The sequence below is a fragment of the Temnothorax longispinosus genome, chromosome 1, assembly GCF_030848805.1.
Source record: "Temnothorax longispinosus isolate EJ_2023e chromosome 1, Tlon_JGU_v1, whole genome shotgun sequence".
Classification (NCBI taxonomy): Eukaryota; Metazoa; Arthropoda; class Insecta; order Hymenoptera; family Formicidae; genus Temnothorax; species Temnothorax longispinosus.
In genome coordinates this window covers 14,382,563-14,394,456 of record NC_092358.1, presented here as the reverse complement: position 1 = coordinate 14,394,456, position 11,894 = coordinate 14,382,563, and the positions used below count along the sequence as shown (strand labels likewise).

The 11,894-nt window shown below is 42.3% G+C and overlaps 1 long non-coding RNA gene across 1 annotated transcript; it reads left to right on the top strand.

Moving 5' to 3' along the window:
* Positions 1-181: 181 nt before the first annotated feature.
* LOC139811489 (uncharacterized) lies at positions 182-4,018 on the top strand. The gene is made up of 2 exons (XR_011731647.1): positions 182-3,180; positions 3,253-4,018. It is a non-coding gene; the product is annotated as an uncharacterized lncRNA (long non-coding RNA).
* Positions 4,019-11,894: the final 7,876 nt, after the last annotated feature.

The following is an 11,894-nucleotide window of genomic DNA, read 5'->3' as shown; positions in this document are numbered from 1 at the left end:
ATGAAGGTATATTTCATAAATTAATTTTATTTTAAATGAATGCAAAATTAATTTTGAATAAATAAACTAATAATAAAGTTATAATAATGATGCAACAAATAATTTGAAATTAATAAAGATACTTATCATTATAATAACTTATTATTCATTTATAATATTATAATATTTTAGTTTATAAAAATATAAAAAATTTTGGTTTAAATACTGTTAATAAATCTTTAACCATGACTTTAGAAATATGATTTTAAGATAATAATTATTTTTTTGCAAATAAAACGAGTTAATTAGTTTAGTTCGTAAAAGTTTTGTTTTTATCGCAGCTTATTAAAATCGTGTAATTTTAATAATAAATTCAACTTTGAATTATTTTCAGATCATGAATGTACTCAATCAAAGGAAATCGAAGAAGAATCCGATGACAATACCGACAACACCGAGCTCACCGATGATGAAAATGAAAGTTCATCAGAAATTGAAAGTTTGATTACACAGATTATCCAGATGAATAAATTAATCATTTTAATAAATAAAGTTAATTGATTTTTTATAAGCGTATACTTGCATAATGTTGACTACTTTAAAATATAGTTTTATTTTTAAATTACTTTATTTCTGATTATTAAATAATTAATTACACATCATTCCACTACTAATAAGCACGAAATCGTTTACGTTTTTCTTTTTGGACAAGTAAAATCTTTTTCAATGAGTAATGCGTTAATAATATTTAGAGATACAGCGGGCAACGAGCTACCGGCGCGCTCGTGCAGACGACTTTAAAAGGGGTGCCAGACCAATTTTCCAGCCAGTACAAGTAGCCAGACTTATTTTTTTATAATTTTATATATTTAAACTACCATCTTGACAAGTTACAGCTCTAATCAAATGATTCTACAAATCGACTTTTTACAACGACTTTGGGAGGATGCCAGACTCATTTTCCAGTGTCGGTTACATGCCAGACTTTTCTAAAACATTTCTTTATACAAAAAACAATAAATATATAAAAGCTCAGCACTAATCAAATTCTTCCAACATAAGTGTTTTTTCGACAAGATCAAAGGCGCCGCAACGCCCATTCCAGCGAGACAGCGCAGCCAGACTCTGCATTTCATCAACAACACTACTAAAACAAGAGAAATTACTTTGTTCCAAGACTAATCAAATCGCTGAGCACTTTTGTGTCGTTACCTCCCGGGCTATTAGCGGCTTGACTGTCGCGTGCGTCTTTCTACACTAGATGCGATCAGATGCGATACACTATCATATCGCTTAATGATTTTACAATTTAGAAGTTAAAATCATTAATTAATTAAATTACAATTTCTTGTGTATATAAAATGTATTAACTTAAAAACAAAACCGAGAACTTGAGTCGCCAGTAAATAATTAACAATCAGCACAGGAGTGTGTTCGACCAAACTGGTAATTTTATTATTCAAAAGACGCTACGTTTCGACCGCAAAATTAGGTCCTTTTCAAGCGTGTATAACTCACAAATATTATTTAGTTAGACATAGTTGCCAAAATACGCCGAATCTAAAAACTAAACATTAGATTTTGTAGAACGCGACAAGCAGAATAAGTCCAGAAACATTATATAAATAAAAATAACTTACATATTGGAGTGTTAATTACAAGACATAAAACACAGTTTAACTATATTTCCGTTGTCCGTATTATATCAGAGAGACGAATCCCTGTCGTGCGACGGTAAAATTGCGACTGACAAGAAAGGACAGAACAATAAACATTGGCTTCGAATTTTTCTGAAGTAAAGAGAGGGAAGTAGACGAGAAGGGGATATTACGTTTCCTTTATGATATGTTTATAGAGAGCATTGAGACTTTCCGTGTCATTTTGCATATTAATAGTGTTGTCCGAATTTTTAATAAAAAACATCTCGGCTAATTCCCTCTTTCTAATCAGTTTTTCTTTGTGCATTATCTCTGGATTCCCCCAATCAAAGTCATGTCCACGGGATATTCGATGTTCACTAACTACAGAGTATTTACCAGCTGGTTTTCTGATATCCTTCTCAACATCTCATTATTTTTCAGATATGTGGACAATATTTTCGCGGTCGTCCCGAGAAAACATGTGGACCTGATACTTACAGTTTTTAATGATTATCATCCTAGACTCAAAACATACGAAATTGAAAATAACGGGTCTCTTAACTTCCTCGACACAACTGTCATTAGAAATGGCAATACTCTGCTAACGAATTGGTATCGAAAACAAACGTTCTCGGGAAGATGTACAAACTTTTATTCAAACCAACCTTTAAAATACAAGTTGAATACCATCACAAGTTTAGTTGATCGTGCGATACTACTTTCTGATAAAAGATTCCATAGCAATAATATCAAAACAGTCAAAGACATCTTAAATAACAACAATTTTCCAAAACAAATTATTAATAAACACATTTTAAATAGGTTACACCTCTTAAAAACACGTGATACCTTACATAACATCTCCACGGACAATAAAACAGAATTTGATTTAAAGAGGTGCATGCTGTTACCATACATAAAGGATTTAAGCGAAAATATTAATCACACGCTGAGAAAGTGCCATATTACGTCTCTGTTCACAATTCCTAAAAAATTAGATTGCCTGATTAAACGCGGTAAAGATAAAATTAATGATCTGAAACAAACGGAAATCGTATACAAGATCAAGTGTAAAGATTGTAATGCTATATATATAGGGCAGACAAAAAGGCATCTTTGCACGCGTCTGAAAGAACACCAGAAGGATATCAAAAAACCAGCTGGCAAATACTCTGTAGTTAATGAACATCGAATATCCCGTGGACATGACTTTGCTTGGGGGAATCCAGAGATAATGCACAAAGAAAAACTGATTAGAAAGAGGGAATTAGCCGAGATGTTTTTTATTAAAAATTTGGACAACACTATTAATATGCAAAATGACACGGAGAGTCTCAATGCTCTCTATAAACATATATCATAAAGGAAACGTAATATCCCCTTCTCGTTTACTTCCCTCTCTTTACTTCAGAAAAATTCGAAGCCAATGTTTATTGTTCTGTCCTTTCTTGTCAGTCGCAATTTTACCATCGCACGACAGGGATTCGTCTCTCTGATATAATACGGACAACGGAAATATAGTTAAACTGTCTTTTATGTCTTGTAATTAACACTCCAATATGTAAGTTATTTTATTTATATAATGTTTCTGGACTTATTCTGCTTGTCGCGTTCTACAAAATCTGATGTTTAGTTTTTAGATTCGGCGTATTTTGGCAACTGTCTAACTAAATAATATTTGTGAGTTATACACGCTTGAAAAGGACCTAATTTTGCGGTCGAAACGTAGCGTCTTTTGAATAATAAAATTACCAGTTTGGTCGAACACAACTCCTGTGCTGATTGTTAATTATTTACTGGCGACTCAAGTTCTCGGTTTTGTTTTTAAGTTAATACTTTTTATATACACAAGAAATTGTAATTTAATTAATTAATGATTTTAACTTCTAAATTGTAAAATCATTAAGCGATATGATAGTGTATCGCATCTGATCGCATCTAGTGTAGAAAGACGCACGCGACAGTCAAGCCGCTAATATACGTATTTCGTCTGCGAGGCTGACGACGCGCCGGTTCAAGAGAGAAAGAGAAAGAGCATAGCATGTTTGCTCTCTCTAGCTGGCCGAGGCTGGCCGAGCGCTGAGCGCACATGTACACGGGGCGCTTGGCTTGTGTGCGTCAGCGTCACGTGACGCGATCCTATCCCCTCCACAGCCTATCCCCTCCACAGGCTATGTAGCAGAGACCTAAACCTGGGATCTCTGTATTACCACGAGGTCGTAGATATAGCACGGAAGAGCACCACAAAATCGTGGACATTACCTACATATTTATAGACATTGGCCACGTAGTTCAATGTCCACATTTTGTGGACATAGAGGCGCTTCAAAATAAAGTTACAGCGAAATCGCGCCCGTGGCCTCTCTCAGGCTTCTCTCTGTTTATAGTATGTAATCTCATCATTTCTATTGATGTAGTCGAACTAAAACTGATCGAGTAATATAAAGAAGGGACTGTTCAACAAGTAAAGCAAATCAATAAGAATATAAATTCTATAATTCAGAATTCGCAAAATACTTAATAGAATAATTATCAAATCCATGAGAAATAATTCTTATAGAAACGCACGGAAATGAATAATATGTAGTTTGATAATAATCGCAAGAGACGATTTATATGTTTCGCAAGTAACGCAGTTTCATTGAATACTTATTCCAAGTGAATGTAAAGAATGTTCGCAAAGTAACCTAATACGCAATAAGAAACATTGTCTGATTAATGAGAATGAAACAATCGCACAAAGAATAAATAAAGTCTTGCTTTTTACTTTTTCTGAAAATGGTTGCAACCGTACGATTAATTATTTTACTTTAGACTGAGCTCAGTATTCTAATTAGACTCGAGATAACTTTTACTGTCCTGTTCAAAAGAAGTGAGGAAGTTTTCCTCTTAATACGCGAAACTTATTATATTTCCTCATACTAGCAAGGATAACCCTCAGATGCATTAAGGAGACTTTGATCAGAATCCTTACCGTGACGTTAGACGAAATTCTAACGTCTCTCCTCACGATTGTTAAGTAAGTGGTTACCTTGGGTGCAAAGCAGACGAATAATTATATCTAGTTGTACAGACCACGCAATCAGAAAAATTTCCTCTCTATGTATACGTAGCTGCTCGTATTCAGCCTTAGCAGGATTCCTCGAACGTTCCCGAAAATGGCTTCCTTCCTTCAGCCGTCGAAAGGGCTCGTGATTCCTATCGAAAGGGCTCTCTCGAACGTTGCAGCAAATGGCTGCCTTCCTTCGTTCCACGTGTCGGCATGGCTCGCCGGGCCGGATATCCCTTGATTCCTCTCGGTGACGCTCGCAGTTTAACGTATATTTCGTTAAGTAAAATATTTAAAGTAATTAATCACAATACGAAACACGTAGAGATAATTTACAACTTAATGACTCGATATTAAAAGTATGACGCAATTCTATCGAACTTAGCAACGATGCACGATGTGTCGCGCTCGAAATCTGGACAACGAAATTTAGATAATAACACACGATGTATCGCGCTCGATGTCTGCGAAACGAATGCTCGCTCGGCCGGGCTGCGCGCCCCTCCTAACATGCTCAAGCATGCGCGGTAAACACGTGCCTCGCCGTCTGGGACGCAACGTTGTCGGCGCCGCTCGCGCGCTTTTTCCGAGAACTACGTAGAATGCGCGGCAACCTATTGTATTACAATCAACACTGATGGCCGCCAAAAAAGAATAACACAATCTCTCTCTCTCTCTTTCTCTTTCAACTTTAAACAGTCAGATTGCGGAAACCATATTAATTTTTCGGCCCCTGGAGATCTCGTCGTCGCTTCTCTGGCTTGTCTTTGGGCGCGAATTTCCGCGCCTTGTGACGGTGTGGCGGCGGGGCGCTGCCACGAAGCGGCGGGCCGTAACGTTACAATATATATATGTCAATTGGCTATTTTGACGACATCAAAAAATTGGATAATTTTATTGCATACGTAGGTTTACATTAACACTCTGACGTATACATAATTTATATTTTTGCAATAAAATGTACTGGCACGTATGTATAAGGAAATAATTATTGATTGGCTAGTATGACGACAGTACAAAACTATGTACAATAATACATTACGTAGCTAATATGACGACACTAATATTTTCCGTAAAACAATTATTTTGACAACATTTCTATATATTTCCGATTATTCTGTAATACACAATTAAGACTTGGGCACACCGTGCTCTGTCTTCGTCCTGCGGATGGTCGGCCGGGCGGTCTCGGCCGGGTGTTCGTGCCGGAACGATGCACTTTTAGGAGTGCATCGTTACAAATATTAAGAAATCTGATATATCAACGAAACATTTACGCGAGCGTTATTTCTGATAATTTCTTGTAAACGGGATTTTCTTTCGTGTAAACGGGATTTTGTAGTAACTTACGATAATTTACTTGCTTAATGCACGCAATCAAAAGAATATCACTTTAATCAAAAGTAATTCTCTGTTCCTAATTCTTTATATGTAACTCCTTATTTGTGTTTATTGTCTAAAGTCTTAATTGTGTATTACAGAATAATCGGAAATATATAGAAATGTTGTCAAAATAATTGTTTTACGGAAAATATTAGTGTCGTCATATTAGCTACGTAATGTATTATTGTACATAGTTTTGTACTGTCGTCATACTAGCCAATCAATAATTATTTCCTTATACATACGTGCCAGTACATTTTATTGCAAAAATATAAATGATGTATACGTCAGAGTGTTAATGTAAACCTACGTATGCAATAAAATATCCAATTTTTTGATGTCGTCAAAATAGCCAATTGACATATATATATTGTAACGTTACGGCCCGCCGCTTCGTGGCAGCGCCCCGCCGCCACACCGTCACAAGGCGCGGAAATTCGCGCCCAAAGACAAGCCAGAGAAGCGACGACGAGATCTCCAGGGGCCGAAAAATTAATATGGTTTCCGCAATCTGACTCTTATTTTATTTTTATGTAATTGTAATACGCGCGGCGCCTCACCCCCACCACGGCGAATCTTCGAGGGAGTACACGTAACGGAAGGGTCGAGGACCAAGGACCGAGAAGGAGTGGCGAAAGCGGAAACCACTGGGATCCCGGGCGGCGAGAGCAACGCGGGAGGCGTGCGTCGCGTGAGGCAGCGATGGACAAGGCCACCAATAGCGGGGCCCCAGGCGCCTGGGGAAAACCCGGCCTCAGCAACTTGCCTCCACGAAATACCGGCCCGCGGGGTGACTGATCACCGCCCCGAGGCCAAACCGGAGGCACATCGGCTAGAATGATGTCCAGTCCGCTGTCTAGGGACAAATCGAAGGAGTCGCTACGCCGCCGAGGGACCGTTTCGCGCCCCCAAAGGATCCCCTTACGACGATCCTGCGTTAAGATATCGCGCGAGCTTGCAATAATACTCCGTTCCTTTCTGGCGTCCGCGCTACCATTACTTTGGTTGTTTCATTTCTGATGCCCGCGTGATTGAATATTTGATTTGTCTGATTGACTGAAACCGAATTGGCATTTATTGTTTCACCCGCGAATTACTAAAGAATAAATGTTATTCTTGATTTGTTAATCGCTTGAGTTCGTGGCTTTATTTATTGTGTTTCACCCCGCCGAATATCGCGCTGCCCTTCATCAACCCCGCCCACAGCCCTTAGGTCGAGCTAGCCGATTCCTCGCACATCCACACGTTTCGTCTGGCGTCTCGTTTGGTTTTCTTTTGCGATTTCGCGGACGCGAATTTACGCGTCTGGCGCCCAACAGCAAAATCTTTTCGCGAAGTGTCGAGGGTGCCGAGGGTATCGTCAGAGAGACCTGTCACCTTTCTCTCCTTTTCCTCCTTTGATCCGGCACACGCCCCGGACCGCTCCGGGAGTGAAAAAGCCGTGACAATATATATATATATATATATATATATATATATATATATATATATATATATATGTATCTGCCTCTGCCTCTACCTCTCCCTCGCATCGCGGTATATACCGTCCGCATCAACGAGCTTAACGTTTCAGGCTGTAACAAAAAATAAATATTTTAAGTAAAATGACATTTTCGTGTGTATATATATACATACATACATACATATATACATATATTTAAAAAATATAAATATTTATAAATGTAACGTAGTGCATCGTCGATTTGCTAATTCGAGACTTGGCACTCGGCGAGACACCGTACGCGATACTCGAAATGCATGGCATCGTGGCAACGTCGCATAGCCGGCGCGTGCCGAAGCAGTACGTCATAGCTCAAGAAAGAAGGAGACAGCCGAGACAGCAGATTGTATGTCTGGCCTTCTCTCCTCGCTCGAAGCTTGGTAAGCGCCGGGCCGGCCAAGCGCGGCCGCCGCGGCCAGCAGATTTCCTCCAGCTGGCTAGTTCGGACACAAACCATTAGCACGGACGCAAATCATGTGCAGTTACCGAGCGAAACGACGTAGTTGAGTTGCACTTTCTCAGGCGGCTCGTCGAAAAATGCGTCCCCACGAAAAAGCCCGGATGGCCTCTCTCAGGTTTCTCTTTGCTTACGAATGCTTGGCTACGAATGTTATTCAGATAACGACTTACGAATTATTTGCGAGTTGTGTGTGTGAGTGCGGAATATTGTTTCTGCCAAACAGCTTCTCTGAAGCTTAAGAACTTAATATACTAATAGTTTTATATATACATCAAGAGAGTGAGAGTTATTTGTTTCCCTGTCCATGCACCGGGCACCCGCATTAGTATTAAAGGAAAGAAAAGACTACAGGTCTTACAAAGAATAAAAGAGTTTATTTTGAAAGCACGCGAATCGGCGCGAGACGTGCGAATCGCGTAAGAGCCACGCCAATCTCCAGGAATAAAATCCCCTAAGGGGACCCGTGAAAGACACGCGGGGACCATCGTTGTTGGTATACGATAACGACGCCAGGAGTTCGCGGCACCACCGTATCCCTTGAGAACAGTTGGTCGGAAGATCTTCGGAGGGACCCGAGGAACACACCTATAAGGTTGGTGTCAATGTCCGTTGACTGCGCCAGGAGTTCGCGGCGCAGACGTCTCTCCGAGTAAAAAAGGTCGGAACGTTATCAGGGCCACCCAAGAAACGCGCCTATGAGGTCGGCGTCAACATCCGTTGACGGCGCCCGGAGTTGCCGGCACCGACGTCATCTCCGAGAACAAACGTTTGGAACGTAACCAAAGCCACCCAGGGAACACGTCTAGAGGGTCGGCGTCAACATCCGTTGACGGTGCCGGAAGTTGGCAGCACCAAGTTCAGCTCCTGGAAGTTATGACGCAATCACCGCCATGGTAACCTAGGAGTCTCCATAGGAGGGTCGGCGTCATCGGCGAGTGACGCGAAACAAAACCCGACAACTTCGCCGGGAAAAAGTAACGGAAACACGACGAAGAGCATCCCAAAGGTGGTGTGCAAGGGTCTACGACAACGCCCGCGCAATCTGCATCATAGCTAACGACCTGGGAAAGCGGCGCCAGGAGACGAGAGGAGGCGCGCCGCAGAACATCGTGAAACTTCGACGGATCGAAAGTTCGAGAAGGAAGCCACGATACGCGCGCGTGATCGAAATCTCGTAAACACGGAAGAATCTGAGCAAAAACGGGCAAACACAGATGCCCGAGCATAATAGGTCATCGAGTGGGAACGGCGCGGCAAAGTGGGGAGCCAATGCGAGCAACGTTTTTTGAGGCAGTCTTTCGAATACAGCAATAGCGTGCGGACGTATCTATACGTTGTATATTACAATCAGGAAATTCCGCGTATAACGCGTTAAATACTCGTTCGACAATAGCGAGCGGTACGTCGTTACCATTGGAAATAAAGTGTTTGCCTTTAGGCGGTGTGCACTCGCGTGCAAATCATTCATCTGTACAACATAGATTGTGATATTGAATCGGCGATCTGAAATAAAGAAATCGTTAATTGTGAAACCTAGTCGAAAGATTAATTAAACATACTTACCTTCTACTTACCTGGTCCATCGGCGGCGATCCATCGTTGTCCAGCGTTGAATCCGAGATTCTCCAAAGCGGTGATCCGGGAAGCTGATCCAGCAGCGGCGATGATCCATCCGAGGCAGGAACCTGAAACAGAGAAGAGTTAGAGTGTTGTTAATAATCGAGACGAAATCTTCACATGAACTTTTCGGTAGATAGAGGTCAAACCGAGTGGCGACCGTATGATAGGAAGACATATAGCGTGAATCGTGTTCTCGTTTGGTTACAACCTAACCTTGCAACCGTACTCTTCGGAGCAGCCACGAGAGCCGATCAGACACCCGGGCCCGAGCGGCGAGGGCGAGTTCAACGGCGGAGCTGACAAATAGGGAACCGAAAGCTATTACAGACTAATGATCATTCCCGTTGACAATTCAAGACCATCTCTTCAATTATATTTCCGTTATTGGTTATGTATCAGCGTAAAAAGCGAGATAGTAATTTAGTTTTGCGCAATGTAAGAGCCTCCAGTCATCTTCGGGATCGGGAAACACCCGACACGTATTTGAAAACGCAAGGGAAACATGGGCCCGCGAAAACACGGGCCGATAACCTTTTCCGAGGCGAAACTTCGTAGAACGCATAGTAGAGGCCCAAGTAACGAGGCTAGGGGGTCGGCGTCAGGCTTCGCACCGGAGCCCGCGAATGCGCGAGCCGGTAACTTCTCCAAGGCAAAACCTCGTAGAACGCGTAATAGAGGTCCGAATGACCAGGCTAGGGGGTCAGTGTCAAGGTCCGCACCGGGGCCCGCGAAAACGCGAGCCGGTAATTTCTCCGAAGCAAAACCTTATAAGAGGCATGATAGAGATCCGAGCAACGATGCTAGGGGTAGGCGTCGAGGTCCGAACCCGGGTTCGCGAAAAAGCGATCCCGACGACTTCTCCAGGAAGTGACGACAAAATTGCGTTCAGGGGAGTCCAACGGACACATCGGGACCATCCCCGTAGACAGCCGACACCGGGATTGGAAAATACGGAGCCGGGGGTCGGACGTAGAAAATACGAACGAAAACCGAATTCGGACGCACTGGGTAACCGGCGTGCAATAGCGCATCGACCGCGTATTAATTTTAAGATTCCGGAGGTAACGACCAACGGGAAGAAGAGCGCCGGGTAGCATATTATAAATCAAGTGTATTAACGTAAGGAAGAGAACATCGAGAACGTTCGATTGGCAAAAGCGAATAGTATATAGCGATAGAATTCGAGTCAAAATAATGGATTACAGCGGAGAACCATTCAAGAACATTTGCCCAACCGCGAGTGGAAAGTTCCACGGTAAACATAGACGAACAATGGGCCAGTAAGACAAACAGATCGGAATACGGGCAAAAACAATCGCTCAAACACCCGAAATTGTAAACACTCAGGAATGCGACGCGGAATCGAAAACAAGCGTGAGCGCGAGTCGTGGTGGGGGAAAACCGCGGCGAATGAGCGAGGCCGAGCAAAGGGGAGAACTCGAGGCAGTCGCTCGACGGAGATAATTCGCGCTCGAGCCACGGTAGCGTACGGACGTTGGTCGTTCCTCTCCCGTGATCCTGCGCAGTTACGCTTTATTCCTGTATCGGCCAATTATTCTCGTGCCGCGCGGGTTTTTAAGATAAACGGCTCGGTGTGATCTTATTGTACATATTCCCGTATTTCGGGAATATCTCGCGGTTTTATTTTTGCTTGTGCTGCTTTGCCGAGTCTTCTATCGTCACACAATTCAACGAGGAGATGCAGGCGGCTTCGGCCACGTGCATTCTCAATTCCAGCGAGACCGTCCTCTCCCAGCAGAGACTTTCCACATCATTAAGTAAGTTCAATGAGTTTACGAACAGTCTCACTAACGAGGCTAGTGACGACGCATAACTTGCCCGTGAGCCCCGTCAACTCGCAAAAAGAAAATAGATCTCGCTCTCCGTCCGGGGAACGTGAATCCTCGTCAGATCTCGAATACGATTCCCTGCAGGAGTCAGACGATAGCATGGGGGGTAAAAATAAGAATAAAAAACGTAATTCCGTTAATGATAAGGGCAAAGGTAATAAGATTCCCTCCCCCCTTTGTCCCCACGTCGGCCCTACGGCCCCATACAGGCCGAACATGACCGTCCTCGACAATATTACTCGCGCGATAACCGATGCGACGTATACGGTACCCGATATTCCCTATATTAATAATGATTCAAATCAGTTTATTTCACACGTAATTCAAGACAAAGACATCACGGCTTCTTCTAACAAGTCTCCATGCGAATCGAACAAGATCGTTCTCGATAATGCTACACGTGCGGTAGCCG